The following is a 17894-nucleotide window of genomic DNA, read 5'->3' as shown; positions in this document are numbered from 1 at the left end:
TATGCTTGAAGTGTTTTGGTTGCATCAGAGACAGTTTCATGCTGGATTTCCAAGCTAGGAATTTTACAGCAAGATCTGAAATGCATAAGCTTGCCTTTTGCATCAGTTTATTCACTGTTTGCTATGGTAACTATCGCTTCCACCATTAGCATTAAAAATGAAAATAAATGAAGTTTTGCTCAAAGAAGCTAGAGCAGCTAAGGTTCAGATATGCACCATGTTAGAATTTACACATTTTACTTATGCATTTTTAGGCTTCCTCACAGACCTGCTGACATCCTACGTTTGCACAACACACACTTACTAATTCTCTGCTTTGGCTCCCTAAACTGTTTGTTCATCCATTTCTGGTGCTGTTTGGCAAGTTACTGCTTAGAGGCTAGTAGAGTCTGTGAAGATTGTTTTGAAAGCGCGATCTTTATGCAGTTCTTGCGTATTTCATGATTTTCTGTCTAATTTTGTGACAACCAGGTGTTTTAGATCAGTCAGGGATAGTTCTACTGCAGAAAGGACATGTGTCACCTTTGGATTGGTGAAGGTGTTGTGACTGGTTTGCACTGATTGGTGCAACTTAGATTCTTTTTTTTTTCTTGGAAGACTCATGGGTAGAATGGGGTTTTGATACTTACGCTCGTTCATAAAATTTAGAGGAAACACGGACAGCTGAAGATGATGTTATGGATGAAAGTGAAGTTTTGGATGAAGGTGAAGTGTATGGTTTCGATAATGCATTGAGGCTGGAAGTCAGTATTGGCTTTGTTCTTGTAGATACTTAAGGCTGGCTGTCATGTGGGGTGACACTGTGCAGAATGGTGTCCATGGAGACAGGGACAGTGTTGTTCAAAGGCAGATTATGTTGTTTAGTTTGTAAAGTGAGTACATCTTTCTTCATATCTTACTTATACAGTGCATTGCTTGGAGGAAATTCTTCACGGTGGAACATATTAGTTTTTATAGCCTCTTTCATTTGGAGTCCACAAAGGGGTTTAAAGAAAATTAATCTTTCTTCTTGAAACTCACCTGCATTTTTGTTATGCAGGAGATAGCTTTGCTGTTCCCTTTAAAATATCGATCATTTTTTATTTCCTTACAAATGCAGTGTCACAGTAAGCTTTAGCTTACCTGTTGACCTGAGACTGCACCGCCAAGGGGTGATCACTCATTTTCTGAGCTAGATGCTCCTGCTGCTCCCCTGCATTTGCTGTACTGGTCATGTTACTGCTGAGTGGGCTAGATCACAACCCACTGATCCATCAGAGAAATTACTGTGCCAAAAAGAAGGAAAAATAATTTTCTGCAGATTTCACTGATGTCATGGCCATATGCAGTGTAGCTTATACAAGGCAAGGGGCAGGAAAAGGTAGGGGTGGCAGCTTGGCCCTTTGGGAGCCCATACACAGATTGACTTACACCGCCTGGTGAAATTGTAGGGTTGATGTGTGCTATTTCTAGCCATTGAACAATATATTTCATATTAATTTTGTGTTAACAAACACACATTTTGCATAAATCTAAATGGTGTAAATTCCTGCATCTCATTATTTGCTCTTTATTTAAATGAGACACAAGTTTTAGAATGGCAGTGGCCTTGATGTCCTCCAATTTTTTTTTTTTTTTTAATTTTACCCTAACTACCCCAGAAAGGAATTTCACGATTAGGTTATTGTTACAGGTTAATTAGTTGCATATTGTCTTTCAAACATTTAGTTTAAATAAACAAATTATCTGCATATAACAGAAACTCAGGGCATGAACAGAAATGTTGCTATTCTTCTCATACATGCCCAAATAACTTTACTGATGAAAATGTCTGTTTCAGTGAAGCAAAACTGCTTTTTCTGCTTTATTTATAAAAGCAGAACTTAGAGAAGGAAGTGATTATTCCATGCTCAGAAGCAAATGTGAAACAAATACACTGTCAAAATGAGCAATGTATACCAAATACTGAAGGAAAGGCCTAGCAGACTCCCAAATTAAACAATTTTATTAATGCGAGTCTGCATAAGAACCACAAAACCAATAGGTGGTTGTGTTCCTGACCTGGTAATTAAAAGTAAAAAATGAGAGTTCACAGCTGCCAGTACTTTATTTCCGATCTTAATGACTAATTTCATATGACTTTACTAAGATGTAACTAGCAAGAGCATGTTAGTATGCATATAGGCAGGTTTTCATATACATTATTTGGGCATTCTGACAGTGGTGGAATAACTGTCAAAATCACAAGCCATGTCTCCATCTCAAGGCTGTAATTGCTGATGAAATACATGATAGCAAAAAGACTGACAAATTGGGAAATAAGCATGACAAGAGGGCAATCATCTGGAGTCATCTGTATCGTTTGCTGGTGTAATCCTCTAAACCAAAATGTCCATTAATCCCAACTAATGTTGTTCATAGCTAGGAACAAGGTGAGAGAATGGAGAATGGTGATCTGAAAACTGGGGCTTCTGGTGGAGGAGATTGTTGCTGTGGACGAGCATCTCATTGTGAGTCCCCAGATCAGTACTGAGGTAAAGAGGCTAGTGTCATCTATGGAAGTACAAGCTGGAAATAGTTGTGGGGTTTTTTTAAATCTCTGTAAGATGGCGTTAGTGGAGTACTGCCTACAGTTTTGATATCACTTATTTATAAGATGTATAAAGGTAGGAGATGATACAGAAGAGAACTACCAAGATTATACCAGTAGTGAAGAAAATGCCTACGGTGAGAGCTGCAGAAGCCTAATGTGTATAATTTTTTTAAAAAGGTGATTTAGAAGTGATTCATTGTGCAGGAGAAAGCAGAACATTGTAAAGGTGTAGCTAGCATGAGGGACTGGAAGCTGAAGTGAGACATATGTTAAATGGCGCTTACTGTACCATGAAACAACTGGTTGGTATCTCTGTATGCTTCATGTGCTCAAACCATGATCAAATACTTTCTTGGGAAAATGTTGTCTAGCAAATCATAAATTATTCTGCTCCATATAAAAGTTACCGGACAAAATTGAAATCCCTGTTATAATAATACAACTCAAAGTGTTGTAATAGAAAATAGGTAACTAAATGCCCGTTCTGGGTGTTTACTCTCTGCCTTTCAGATCCTGGATCACATACTCCTTTGCCTTGCATCACACACAGTCATTTTCACCACCGTGAAGTGGAATGAATTCACTATTCTCATTTCCTGTCTGAGTAACCCATAGACCCTTCCTGCTAGTGGCCAGCTGATGCATTAGCTGACTGGCAGAGATGACATCCTGCTGATGGATCCCAGTCTCAAACATACGTGAAGATTAAATTTAGTTAAACTTCACCAGGTGTCCCATAATGTATCTGGCAAGAGTGAGAATGTTTGGAAATAGTAACCTGTCTTGGGAAGGAAGAGGGTTATCTCCTTAGAGACTACGAGCAGTGATTTCACAGGATGTTCTGACCTCCTTTTTCTGTCTGACAGAGTAGATGGGCAGTGTTTCCAGGGGAGGGCACAAGACTGAAAATTTCCTTCGCATCTGTGTTATTTGGTCAATTGTGTATGGATCTGTTTCTCTGTATGGGATGAATTTTTAGTTGCGTTTCACTTCTATTCGTTGTGGTTCATTTTGTATTCCTAAAGGCCATGGATTCACAAAGACTGTGTTAATACATCTTGCAAATAGATATTTATGAGAATATTATTAATATAGAATTTACTGATCATTGTTTTGTATCTATAAACTGAAAAGTGATACTTGGAGAGAAGAAATATATTGGAGAAAATACTTCAATTTTTAATTTCAGCAAATCAACATTTGAAGGTCTGGTAGTATTTCCAGTGGAAGTCCCTTGAGTATTCAGGGATTCTACCAATGGTCTGAAGAATCACTTAGAGGCTTAATAAAAGGAACCTTTGCGAACAATGTATAACATTTGGAAATTAAGTTATTCTGAATACAGATGTTGACTCCTTTAGTACTTGTGAGTTTTCAGAATGAAATAAAAATAAAACAAATAAAGTTCCCTTTCATCCTGCATCCTTCCAAGAGTTTGGGGGTTTTCTTTTTAAAGATTTGTATTTTTTAAGCTCTTAAATTTGTGACTAGCCAATAACGTATTTAACCAAATTCTGGGGGAAGAACAGGATCCACTAACATGAAATGGATATTCATTTGCTAAATAAGACAATTTTTCTACAGTTATAGGAGTGGAACTTTACTCTGTTTTTTAAAATATTAGACCATACTAATTTAAATAGAAATAGAAAATTGATAAATAATACTGTTGAATTTTTGATACACAGGTCTTTTGAAATTCAATGAATGCCTTTACAGTTAACAAGTTATTCTTCTATTTAGAAAAATCTTTAGCTAGATTTTGACAAAACAGATGAGGTCTGAAAAGCCGATTATATGCTTTTAGATTAATAGGACATAGAGTTGGCTGGTCAAGTGTCATGGTTAAGAGTGAAGGAGCTATTATGTTTTATTGTGCTATTGATTGTAAAAGCCTAAGAACTTGTGTAGTAGAGTATGTGTTGCTGTGCTAACTCTTTTTGTCAATCTATAACAACTGCTGTAGTTACATTTCCTAATAGTGGGCCTGATTATGCACCGTTCTAGCCTTTGGAATGGCTTTGGGAAGTATACGCATGATGTGAAACCTCTTGAAAGCGTTTTCCAGTGGGTTTCAGATTTCAGGTGCCCACAAGTTCCCCTGCATACTCAAATTCCTTCAACTTCTGTTTATTTTTGTTTATTTTTGTTTTTCAGAGAATAACAGAAATCTAGTCCTCAACTACTCAGCGCAGCTGAGTTTTGCGCAACAGAGATGAGCACACCCAGGGGCAATGGATGAGCCTCACCCTGGCAAAACTACCCTTCAGATCAGGGTATCTCCCTGCCACATACAGCTGAAAAGGTAACATGTTATCTGAAAACTTCAATTGAAATGTATCTTTCTATCTATCCCTCTTTGATCGTTACTGCCTACCGTATCACATCCTCCTATTTATTTTTTTTGGTGGTGTTGTCATGCTTGATAGTCATTCATGAGGTACAGCCTGGATTCTGCTTTCCCTGAAGTTACTGTGTTGTTAAAACTTCAATATGTTAAACTTTTAATCAAATTTGCTGTAAAAGAAAACATTTTCCAAGATCAAAACTATTCTCCAAGTATGGATATAGCTTGTATGTAGCTGTTTACACTACACATACCAGTTGATGCTTGTTTTAGTTGTACTAATTCAATGTCAAAGGTTTGCTAGTTTGCTATTTAAAGAACTCCTTCAAGAAGTTTTTGTTGTTATTCAGTATCAAGTTAATAAAAAATATTAGACAAAGCTGCCAATAGAAGAATACTTAAAATATTTGGTGCCTGTATTGTTGCACTTGCTATCAGTTTCCTTTCCCAAACCGTGCTACTAATTACCGACAACAGTGATTGATGATAAGTTGCAGCTTTATATTAGATTTAAATGTAGCAACTAAAAACTTTGTGGAAGCATTTATTTTTTATGTTCTAGATAATGTTTTTCATTATATATTGAGTTAAAAATTGCTTTTTTCCCCTCTATGCTTGTCGTTATCATATTTCTTTGGCTTTCGGTTGGATGTGCCACCCTAGAACAATGCAATTTTTGGATTTTGATAAAACAGTTGATTCATCACTGAAGATTGATTCTCATACAAACTTGCACAACAAATCCACAGGTGACTGCAAAGGACACCTTTTGTGGCTTCAGCTCACTTAATTTACTCCTATGTCTTTTTTATTTTGCCAAATACAAAAAATGACTTAAAACAAAATCAAGAGAGAGTAATTTTATTTTAAAATAAAATTGGGAGTTGCAAATTAAAAATGGTTTAGTTAGTCTTGTTCCTGTTTATTCCCAGATTTGGCCTAGATAGTCACTGTCTCCATCTTAAAATGTGTTGAGTATGTGATAGTGAGTTTCAGAAATGGTGTAATAGTTGAAATATGGACAGAAAAGATCATTTTAACAAATATTCTTTTTCTTTTTCATTATTTATATCATTTAAATGTCCTGAGTTGTCATAAAAAAAATAATTGTCACATTATTAAAAAAAATAGAGAGGGAAGACATTGGAAAATGTCTAAATATCTTTTTATTTTTCAGATTCATTCAGAATTTGAAAAGTAGTGTTAAGGTTTGCCTACCTTATGCACTTTAAAGAAAACCTTCTCCTTCAAGTAGCTACTAATTTCACTGGTACTGTTTACAGAGACTACAGAGAGCAAAGTCGATGTATGTTACTATTCTTTTGCCCACCTCCAAAATTAATGTTGAATTATATGCTGCTTCCAAGATTAATTAAATATTTCTTAGAGATATAGGAGATATTCTTGCATTATGCCGTATCTTCTGATGCTCTTATTAGAGCATAGATGCTTGGTTGCATGCTTAACCTTAGCACAAGTAATAAATATGAAATGTCTTAAAACGTAATGTTTTCCTGTAGAGCCTGTGAGTGAAATCTCCTTGTTGCTTAAATGTATTGCTAGTGTAAAGCTGTGCATTGCACAAAATTCTATTTCAAATACCTGTAGGTTTTTTTAACCAAAAATTATCTTCAAGGTCATCTTGTTTTATGAAGTATTCTGTCCACTGAGTGAATTTCCTTGCACAGTCCACTGAGAGATGTTCTGATCTGCTTTTTGTATCCAGATGTAGCTTAATTATTTAAACATAAAGACATGTGCTGAAATTTAGGAAGGACTCCCTTCAGAACTCAGTATTATCATTATGTGCCAATTTAAAAGTATCGCTGATCAACTGGAGATCTTTGTTGCCCTTCAGTAAAAACATGCAAGTGTGTGGGATATGGTAAACCAGATGTAGTAATTAGAATAGTTCCAACTGTTCATACTGCATGCTATTTCCTACTGCATGACCATTGAAGAAAAAGTAAAGCCAACTAGGATTGCATAGTCTCATAAAAATTCTAGTTGGCTTGAAAATACAGTACCATTCACATTAATGTTAAACACTGCAGTGAGAAAATTACATAGGCATGGGTAAACTGTGTCAACAATTAAGCAGAGGAAACAGATTCAAACAGTTTAACAGAGGAAATGGAACATGGTCAAAGAAAATGGGTTTTTTTACCCTAATGACAAAGGAAAGGAAAATGCACCCTCCACCCTGAATAGTTTTGATTGGAATCTCTATTTAATAGGAGTTACAGTAAAGATGAGAAGAAAAAGGTATGTAATGATTATAATATATAATGGCAAGAAACAAATCTTTGAAAGATAAATATTTAATGTATCGACTTGTTTAGTGGTAATGTACAACCAGTTAAAATATTTTATCATATTCTGAGATACCACATCATGGACTTTCTTTCAGCATCTTAGGAAACCAATTGCAAGATTTTCCCTGAAAAGATGAAAACCTGTCTGTCTTCACAGTCAGCTAAATCCTAATGATATTACGAATTTCTAGGTATATCCTGCTTGTGCAGAGAACACCCAGAGCAGCTGCAGTTCAAGTCACTGTTACCGTTATTGTCATGAGTTGCTCTGTGTTAAGATGCGTACCATTCTTTAAAATTTCTGTAGCCTGTTTTGGCTACAGCACGTGGGGACCTGCGAGTGGATATGGTTGTTTCTGCTTATGTTTAGCAAAACTTACAGAACATTGTCTTACTCCACTCTGGTTCTGGATTAAGAAGAAAAGCATGACTGCAAAGGGGCTTTGCAGTCCCCAAGTCAGCCTGCCACTGGGGAATACAGTTGTTAATTTCCTGCCCTTCTGCATGACATGTAGAGGGCTGCCACGTTGGACAGTGAATGGAGGAAGTTCCTCTGGAAGAGTGTGGTTGGAGAGTGGTCAAGTTTATTCTTGACTGGGTTAGAGTCAACCATGACTTCAGGAGAGTCCTTTGTAAATGGTAAATAGTATGCAAAGTTTGAGAATACTTTTTGGGGTCTAGAAAAGACAGGTGACTGACCAAAAAGCTGTGGGTGGCCTCAAGGGTTGGAAAAGTCAATAATTTAGTGCGCTGCTAGTTCTAGATGAGTTTTCTCAGCTCCCAAGCTTTTTCAGCTTGGTGTCAGCTTGCAAGTAGGTGACATTTGGGAAGCTTTTCTTCTCCAGGTTATCTGATTCTTCTGAGGGATCTTTGTAAAGTATTCCTTCAAGACAGGTGGCCTCTATTCACTTATTGGATTCATTAAGAGATCCTGTAAAATAGGCTTGTCTGGTCATTAGAAAAGTGATTATGGCAAAAAAAAGGGAAGTATTAGAGTTTATGTTAGAGTAAAGCCTGTTTTCATAAACTCTGGACAGAGGAATTTTGGCCTGGCTCAATTGGTTATTAATTGTTGTCTTTGTTAATGATGCAGATAATTTATTTTCAAGTTGTTGTTCCAGGGGAACTCATTATCAAAAATAACATAAATATCAATGGTTAATCAAAGACATCTGTTCTAGCAGAGAAAATTGTGTGTACTCATGCACGTGTATGTGCATGCATGCTCATGCCCTGTGTAGGTAGCGGGCAGGTGATGGGGAGGCATTCTGTCCTCAAGCAGTGGACTCTGCCTGTGGATGCAGACAAATATCTGGAAAACAGACTGCGTAAAAGTAGAACTTGTAGTGAGTCTCCTGTACTTTTTGTTGTTTCTTTTCATCCTGCTCTAAAGCTGCAGATATATTGTTTCCTGACTTTCTGCCAGAGCCCAGCATAGTCTCTGGCTACAAAGTGTGAGAGATTAAAAAGAGAATGACTTTTGAATGAGGAGGCTGCTTTAAATTATTCAGAGATCCTCCCTCTTCCTCTGTTCCTTTTCTTGATGTTTTGGATCAGCAGCACATTTCTAGCTGTAAATGTCTTTAGAAAATATGTTTTAAAGGAACAACTTCAGTGTGTTAGAGACTTTGAAACTAAAGCATAAAGAAGTAATTTTTGCTTCATTGCATGTATTATAATAGACAACTTTGTCTCATTTGGAAATATGAAGAATCACTAAATGTACAAGTTCTGCATAATCTTTTAAAATCCTTTTTAACGAACAAACATGCAAGTGAGACTTGCCCCAGTAACTGGTTTAACTTCAGACTTTTGGCATCAGAGTCCATTTGCTGATCCTTTTGTCGGAGAAAAAATATGCTTTTCTAAGAGCTCTCTAGGAAGAGAATAGTCCCTGAGGGTGCTCAGGCATTTTGAAAAAAATAAAAACTGAGTTAAATCTTCACCCAAAACTTGAACTGGACCCAATCTTAACATTTCTTGAGGCTTGACAAGTTTGGAATGTTTCTTTCCTCTCCACCCTCATTACTTTTCTTTTTCACGCTCCTCTGCGTTTCCAGGATCTGGCCAAGATGTGAGCTGTGTGTTGCCGGAATTCTGTACCAAAAAGGGGCAATATTTCTGTGGTATATTCTGGCCTGCTTATAAGAAAAAATTTCTCACAGAACTTAAGGAGGAACTTGTCCTTGTCAGAGTGCTGCACAGCTTTTTGCAAAAGTCAAAAGGTTTAGGTAATGCTTTAGGAATAATAACAATTGTTTATAATTTAAGAAAATATTTCACAGTGATTTTCCCTCCTTTCTTGTGCCAGCTCTAATGCTGTTCACATAATTTCCAAAATATAATAGTAACATTATTGTGTATATTTAGAATTCGTGTAAATAACTGCAGTGGACTATAACAAGAAATGATAATTTAAAACAAAACAGGGTTAGTAAAAAACCCAACATACTGAAAAAGAAAAAAAGTTACTTTCTCAAACCTTTTACATTCGGTAATTCCCAATACTAGCCTGAATTGAAAGTTAAAAATTCTGCATACTTGACTGAGATGTCTAAGTACTGTTCTTGTAACCTTAAGTGAACTAAGAATCTGACAACACACTCGCCACTTGCCTCTTACACATTTTTCTCAGTATGCGCTCTGCCAGTTTCTGAATGCAATAAAATCTTCAACATGTCAGACACTGAGTGTAAACCTAAATAGCTCTGGCTTGCAGATATCAAACCAGTGAACTAAGCTCTTGAGAAAATTCACCCTATAAAACTTGCCCGGAGGTTTTTGCTTCTGAGATTCAGTAAGATGAGTTATTACGGCTAAGGACTTACACAGTTATGTTGTGATGATACATTGCTGTTCTAATGAAAGATAAAAAATAATAATAAAAAGGGTTTTCTTTCTCAGATTTAAATAATTTTGGAAACATGGCTTCCTTAGGGACCAGCAATCTCCACAGCTAGAAGGTACATTTACTTTCTGACAGCCTGTCTGACTCTTCTTGACAGCAGCTACCCTGAAATTGCTGTGGGCCTTTGGAAAAATTAACTGGTTTTGTTTTATTTGTTTTTAAATAGTATTTCAAAGAGCTAACTAATTTTTTCCCTTCCAATTAGACATGGTTGCCAACATTTTTGTTGCTTATCTGTAATATACCTCCAGAAATTGTTTTTCATTAGGAACGGAAATATACTTCCAAAAGGCAAGAATTTAACTAAAAAAAAAGATGGAAATTAGAGGTGAAAAATAACTGTCTAGGTTACTTAGTTTGATTCTATGCCATTGCATTGTTGTGTTCAAGATTTGGGAAAAGGAAGGAAGTCCTTTGTGCCTTTGTGTTAGCTAACAATACCGGACTAATAGATTTTACTTATTCAGTCTTTTTTCCTTCTCTGATGAAGTTTGCTTGGGCCATCCAGCACAAGAACTGTGTGTCTTTGCACTGTTAGGTACAGTACTTACACAAGGTCTGCAAAAATAAAGGTGTGAATGCATTCCTATTTTCTGGCTCTGATGCTTTGCTTTGAGTGGGATTGAGCCCATAAGAAAATTTTGTTTTGCAGCCTTATTTGCTTAGATGTAGATGCCGAATGGCAGCCTCGGACGTCCAACAGCCAAATGCCCTTCTTGTGACTGAACATGCACATTGAACGCATCTAGAAAGGGGACATGGAAGGATAGTCCCCAAACCACTGCCTGGTCCTCAGTGCTACAAATGTTGAACTCATCTTAAAGATGAACATTTTAGAATTTACCTCAAGTGGATCTGCCTTCTCTACAGGCACTTTCGCTTCCAGATTGCTATTTTCCCAGATTAACTGTTATTCATAGTTTTTCCTAGCTGTGTATATAGCCAGATTCTTAGCTTTCACAAGTCTGCAGAGCTCTGTGAAAGAGTAAGCCCTATGTTGATTTAGATGAGCTGACAATTTTGCCTGCAGCATCAAAATCGCTTTTCCCATGCCATTGCCAATAACCATTTTTCTTGCCTTCCTCCTGATCTCTAAAAAAATAGGCAGCTCTTCTTTAAATGAAATTCTATACATTTTTGTACGTAGAGGGGAGATTCACACAACTCAATGTAAGCCATCTAATTAAGCCGGCTAACCTGTGCCCTAGGTTCCTTTTAGCATCAGCTGAGAGCAATGGACAGTCTCCAAGGGGCAGGCCTGAGTCTTTACATTGACTGTACAGGAACCAAGGAGGCTTCCTTGCTAAAGCAGGTGCCTCATCATTACTGATGTGCAGTAACTCTGATTGTCATCATTCCGGTTTATGATATGATGCTTCTGTCACTTGCATTTAACAAATTTCACTTGATTTGAGGGTTTATGTTGAATTACTGCAGAGCCCTTAAACGAAGCCCTGGAGCAATTTGGAATTCTGTTGGTTTGACTAGAGAACCCTTGAAGGACCTAGAGAACTAGGTCCGCTTTTTTAATGAAAAACAGCTTGGACTTGCTGGTTTATGAATAGGTGACTGGAGGGTTTTTTTCATTTGTCGTTTTTGTAGTGTATTGTAGGCTTTGGCATGTTGCTTTGGTACCCTTTGGCTGCTTGGATCTTTACCACACCAAGGCTCATTATTCTTGGGCCAGGTCCTGCCCTGTGAGAAGTGACGAGCTCTGAAAGGCACAGAGCAGAGCTGGTGGAGAATTCTTGTTCATATCATGCATTGAAGACAGATACAGTGTTTACTTTATGTTGAAATATTTTAGAACTGGAAATCAAAATTAGTATATTGCCAGTTATAAAATTTAATAAGGAATTAAGATCGTATAATAGACTTTATTTTTAACAATTCACAGATGCAGTTGCTGCGGGTGACTCTAATCACTGTTATACCTGTGCAATTTGCTGAAGCGGGCTACATAGGACGCCCGCTTGCTGTATATATGAACCAGGCTGGTTATATGTTCTATATCCTTTAATAAATAATAATAAAGTATTTATAAATAGAAGAACAATAAAAAATGTTACCATATGCTCAAAGTAATGATCAGGCATTTACCCTCACTCATGAGAAAATATTTTGGATCCAAGCTTGTTGTACCATATGGACATGGATGAGAAAATAAAAAAATTATGTGTGTTTCATGGGAATGTAGAATTTTCACTTCGTTATGGACAAGAAGAAAGGAAAAAATAATCAAATAATGAAGTTTCTTAAAAATCTTTCTCAAACTGAAAAGCCTCATTGCATTTCTTACAATGCAGATTCTTCAACTCTGACATCGATACCTTGCCAGTAATGTACCTCTGGTGCAGTTACTGGTAAGTAAGTATACTTTATCACGTGCTTTTAAACTTGTTTGGGTAGAAGACTTTTGTTTTCTTTGAGGCTGCATTATTTAGGGAGAGACAATTTGCAAGTTACTTCTTTCTAATTTTATGATATATGTTTAAGGTCCAAACTCTCAGCCAGTGTGGAAATTGGCAGAACTCCGCTGGATTCAGAAGAGCTCTGCCAGTTCACACCATCTGAGGTGTCACCATTTATTTTATTTTTTGCTAATGATATTGTATAAAAACGTCATGATTGAATGCAGATAAATTATTTGTAATATAATCCCAAAGTTTGGTGCAGAAAATATTTCTTTTATATGACACAAAGTCTGTCTTAAATTGCTCAAGTTAAGCTGAAAATAAAAAAAACCAAGAAATGGAAAAGCCTAGAAATAGAATTATTCTGTTTTATTATTTGAGTGCTTAGCACTTTGCCTGAATGATAATGTTTTTCTTAATATATAAGGCATAGTTTCTGCATGATTTCAGTTGTCTTTTTCTTCTTAAAAGAGAAATGAATATTTGGATAAGTTAGTGAAGCGATAAGGGGAACAAAAGAGGTATTTTTTTTCCTCTTCAGAGATAATGAGGGAAAGCAAGTGCCCAGAACCAAGTGTCTCTGTCAAGCAGTCAGTCTTCTAGGGTCCCAGGAAATAATAAAGGGGAAAAACAAACAAAACAACTCAAGCAAACAGAACCAACCCCCAAACCTTGCCTGTCTAAAATCATAAAATAAACTTAAATCCCAGACAGTAGTACAGTGCTCCCAAATTTCCAGTCTGAATGAGATGTGAAGTTTTATATTGCTATAACAATTCAAACATATGATTTTTGGAAAATGCATGGAAGTAGCATGGGCCAATTAGGAAATTCCATTTGATATTTATGCAACAACATCCTTTTTCCAAAGGTGAATTAATGGAAGTTTTTGGGAATTTCTCTATACCTGTCTTTTGTCTCACTGATAAAGACTAAGTTCAAGTCCTAAGCAAGACATATAAATTGGTTTACTAGGAAACCAGAAAGTACTTATGGCGTTAGCATTGGTCCCACAGAACATAAGCATAAGGCTGTCAACTCTCTTCTTTACAATAAATAAATTGGTGGAGTGGGAACATCTTTAATTTGAAGTTTAAATTTAACCAAACCGTAAAGCAACCAGGGATTTCCTTATGGATTCAACAGATCTTACGATAACCGCTCCTTAAACTTCAAATTGCTTAGTACTGTGAATACATATATTCTTTTATACATGCAGGCATGCATTCTTCACACTTTGCCATGTGTTGACACATCATATATATTTTCTCTGCACTGAATAGTGCAGCTACCATTCATTTCCCCTCACACCTGCCTGTAAATTCCATCCTTTTTCCACGTGTATTTTTAATCTGCCAAGAAGAAAGTAGCCTTACCTTTACACATCAAGGTATTGCCTTCACTGGAAAGTGTGGTCTATTTTTGATTTAGTCATCCTGAGTTAAGTAGCAAGAGAGGGAAATCCAGTCAAGACAAAGTGGTTTGTGGTTTTCTTATCAGTTAGCTGGTCAAATCAGTGTTAGTCCTTCATGGTTATGCAGTAGACTAAATTGCATCCAGGAAGATGGTAGGTAGCTGCATGGTCAGCTAGTGGTAGCATAGCTATATTGCTAGCAATTCCTGAGGTAGGTAGTTTAAACCTTTTTCAAATACGCTCAGACTATGCTACAGAATTATGAGGTATTCACAGACGTGACTTATGTTTTTAAACATAACTCAAAAAAAGTCATGCCTGTTGTAAAGAAGTTTCCCAGTGAATTTCTGTGTCTGTGCAGTCTGGGTTACAAGCACACCCAGAAAGCCAAGGCTTCCAGCATTAGCACACGAAATCTCAAAGCTCTGACAGCAGTGAATTCAGCTGAGGCTCTTGAGGCCACACTGTATTTTGCTTCAGGTACAGGAGCTATGTTGCGGTTGGGGCTGGCATGTCCTACTGTCCAGGCTCCTCGCTCCACAGTATTGAGTGTGGAGTCTCTGAGAGCTTCAGATTAGTTCCAGTTCAAGGTTTTGGCACTTTTGTGTAGGAAGCACTCTTGTAACAGGGGTCTCAGGACTTTCAGTCCCCTGGCTCTTAGAAAACCCCATGTAGTACAGCTGGCCAGAGCTGTGGGAACCAGGGTCCCAGCCAGGCCCTGGTGGATGCTCGGCCAGTGCACTGGTGAAAGTTTGTTGAATCAGTGATATTTCTGCAAAACATTTCAACTTTGATGAATTTTCACTTTCAGTTTAGGCAGAAAATTCCTCAATAGTTCCATTTATGAATGTCTTGTGAGCATATTTAAGTTTCTTTTGGTATATAATTCAAACGAAGGTTTTGTTGAATAATTTTACTTATTGAAAGGAAAGATGAGTTAAGTGCTTTTGACTTTTGCTTCATTACCATAGTCCTGAATGTGCACATCTGCTGAAGGAATGCCTAACATTAAATTTTCAGCTACCCTTATTAACATCAACTTGGATCAATTGCCGTCTTAACAGGAGTGTTTACTTAATACATCGGAAGAAATCAAATTGCTGATTCTTTCTGATTGAAATAACCTTATTTGATTTTTTAAAATCCTTGTTTTAGAGAATCACTAAAAAAACGAATATATACAAAAGAAACAGCAGGAACATTAGGGATGTTTTTAACTCAAGAGATATCAAGCCTATAACTTTTGATTACTCAGAAATACACAGAAAATAAATCCAGATAAGATTAAAGAAGACCCAGAGGAAGTGAGAGAATATTGTCTGCACTAATATGTTGGGCTGAGTAATGAATAACATTAGCTTTGAATCACAATAAACATATTTTTAAACTTAGATCTAAAATCTTACCTTCTATAGTCTCTCTTCTTCTGTGTGCTTTGCAAACAAATGCATTCATGAGAGTAGCTCACTGTGAATGTGTGTGATCTGTAAATCACTCTCAAGTACCCTCTGTGCAAGTTTGTACTCTTTTATCTTAGTTTCTAAATGGAAGCACTTTAAATTATTTGAACATTCATATCTCAGTACAGATTTTTAAATTTGAATTACTTTAAAATTCTTTAGTCTGATGTCTGTATAATACTTCAAGGTTGATCTACATTTTACTTTTAACAGCAATTTTCTAGTTTTGGTGTACCTCATTAGTACTTCCTTAGGTACTTGAAGTTATCCGGATTCTGCTCAGTGGTCACTGTTTTAGCTTTCTAATATAGTTTATTCTTACTAGATCTCTTCAGGGCATATTTTCCTCTTTTGGCATTGCTTATTTGCTTTGTGAATACTGTTGAAAGAATAATTGCATATTCCAACAGTTTAATAGGTTATTGCAGACAAAGTTCCCAAAATGCAGATATTTCTTGTAAGTTCAACTGAACTGGTGGTTGAAGGCTTTTTTGTTTGATACCAGCCAATGGCCCATATCCTGTTTTATCAGGCCCATGTCCTGTGTGATTAGGTTATGTTAGCTCATGTTAGCTTTATAATGACCTTCTATTCCCTTCATATCCTGTTACCATGTATGTTCAGGTAATGCAGTCATTTGGGATCTAAAAGCACGATGAGCTCAAATTTACCTTGCTATATGTGTATGCTACCATCCTCTTTTCCATCCTTGTTGCATTTATGTCTGTTTCTGGAAAGCAGACATGATATAAATCAGCTTCTCTACTAAAAGAACTATTGGGGTATAAAAGGGTACCTGCATAGAATCATAGAATGGTTTGGGTTGTAAGGGACCTTAAAGATCATCTAGTTCCAAACCCCCTGCCATGGGTAGGGACATCTCCCACTGGACCAGGTTGCTCAAAGCCCCATCCAGCCTGGCCTTGAACACTTCCAGGGATGGGACATCCACAACTTCTCTGGGCGATTTGTTCCAGTGACTCACCACCCTCAGAGTGAAAAATTTCTTCCTAATATCGAATCTAAATCTACCCTCTTCCAGTTTGAAGCCATTAACCCTTGTCCTATCACTATATGCCCCTGTAAAAAGTCCCTCTCCAGCTGTCTTGTAGGTGCCCTTCAGATACTGGAAAGCTGCTATAACGTCTCCCTGGATTCTTCTCCAGGCAGAACAACCCCAACTCTGTCCTTCCTGTGGCTGCAGGGAGCTCTGTTGTTTCAGAGAAACACATTGTGCAAGTCACCGCTGCCTTTTTCCAGATTTTTTGTAGATTACTGTGACAAAATTCATTTTCATACGGTTTTATCCCATTGATGTTTCTTTTGTTAGGTTTGCATTTGGTCTCACATCTTAATCTTTCTGGGCTATATCTATGCATTTCATATTCTGTATTCTTGTATAAAGAGTTTTTTTCTGCACAAAGAATCCTTGGTATTTTGTGATTCATTCCCTCAGAATATTGTAATTTATAGAAGCCCTAATGCTAGTTACTCTTACACCACCTCATTTATAATTATTGTGAAAGGCAGGGTAGTGCAATTTTGTTCCAGTTTAATAATTTCCGTGCTGTTTTCTGGCTCTAAATGTTTAGCTAGGTGAACCCCCCCAAAACAGGGGAAAGATTCAGAATTCTCTTTCATTTAAAGAATCTCTGAATAGATAAGATTTTTATTTTTTTTTTTAAAGAAACTCAGTATCTGTATAGTTCTGGTATGAGCTTTGCTTTGTAAGACTAACACAAGAGCATGCTATGTAAACACAGGCAGACATATGCATACCAAATGGTAAGGGATTTGCGTTTTATACTATACCAGAAAGGTTTATTCCAGGTTCTTTGAGGTGAATATGACATGCTTGTTTCCATGGAAGTTATGAAAGAGTTCACATATTTTATTAAATTTTAATTTGTACATTCAGTTGAAAAAGAATACTCACAGCTTTGCTTTTTGCCCCCAGTTATGCCTCTTTCAATAGCAGCACTCTTTGCATGTACATGCATGTTACAAGAAGGTGTATGGCCTCATGGGTAGAACATTACACAAGTCATCAAAGAAGTTCCCTTGGGAGAACTTAGGACTTCCCTAAAAGAAAAAAAAATTACCCTATGTTCATTAGTTTCTCCACTAGTAACTGTTGTCACTTTATACTGGCGTGAAGAACTGCGATACACTCAAGCCTTTCCTGGTCTTTATATATGAATTTAAGTTATCTTATGTCTCCAAGCTGCTGTTTCTTCTTCTGTCTTTTCTGTGTCATCCTTTCCAATAAACTATGGTCTAATGGAACAGTGGTAGATATCAAGCACTTAGATCACTGATCGAGATTCCTTTGTACAAAACCAGCTCGGTGACTATCCAAACTATGTTGATTTTGTCCCTGAAAATAGCATTTAAGGTCCATGATTTGAAATTAGTCTTTACGGGTTCAGAAATCATGATAGATCAGCAAAATACCTGCTGAACT

The sequence above is a fragment of the Charadrius vociferus genome, unplaced genomic scaffold (assembly GCF_000708025.1).
Source record: "Charadrius vociferus isolate BGI_N301 unplaced genomic scaffold, ASM70802v2 scaffold163, whole genome shotgun sequence".
Lineage (NCBI taxonomy): Eukaryota > Metazoa > Chordata > Aves > Charadriiformes > Charadriidae > Charadrius > Charadrius vociferus.
This window is presented reverse-complemented; position numbering follows the sequence as displayed.